This window comes from Egretta garzetta, unplaced genomic scaffold, assembly GCF_000687185.1.
Source record: "Egretta garzetta isolate BGI_Z169 unplaced genomic scaffold, ASM68718v1 scaffold618, whole genome shotgun sequence".
Lineage (NCBI taxonomy): Eukaryota > Metazoa > Chordata > Aves > Pelecaniformes > Ardeidae > Egretta > Egretta garzetta.
This window is the reverse complement of record NW_009260623.1, coordinates 95,030-95,605: the sequence shown is the minus strand read 5'-3', so window position 1 is coordinate 95,605 and position 576 is coordinate 95,030.

Sequence of the window (576 nt, the reverse complement as noted above, 5' to 3'; positions counted from 1 at the left end):
CTGGACATTGAGCCATTGACCACTACCCTCTGGATGCAGCCATCCAGCCAGTTCCTTATCCACCGAACAGTCCACCCATCAAATCCATAGCTCTCCAATTTAGAGAGAAAGATGTTGTGGGGGACTGTGTCAAAGGCTTTGCAGAAGTCCAGATAGATGATGTCTGTTGGTTTTCCCTTGTCCACTGATGCTGTCACACCATCATAGAAAGCCACTAGGTTCGTCAGGCAGGACTTGCCCTTGGTGAAGCCATGCTGGCTATCTCGAATTACCTCCCTGGCCTCCATGTGCCTTAGCATAGCTTCTAGGAGGATCTGTTCCATGATCTTCCCGGGCACAGAGGTGAGGCTGACAGGTCGGTAGTTCCCAGGGTCTTCCTTTCTACCCTTTTTGAAAATGGGCACAATGTTTCCCTTTTTCCAATCACCAGGGACTTCACCTGACTGCCATGACTTTTCAAATATCATGGAGAGGTGCTTGGCGACTACATCGGCCAATTCCCTCAGGACTCTGGGATGTATCTCATCAGGTCTCATGGACTTATGTGCATTCAGGTTCCTCAGAATAAAAGACCTG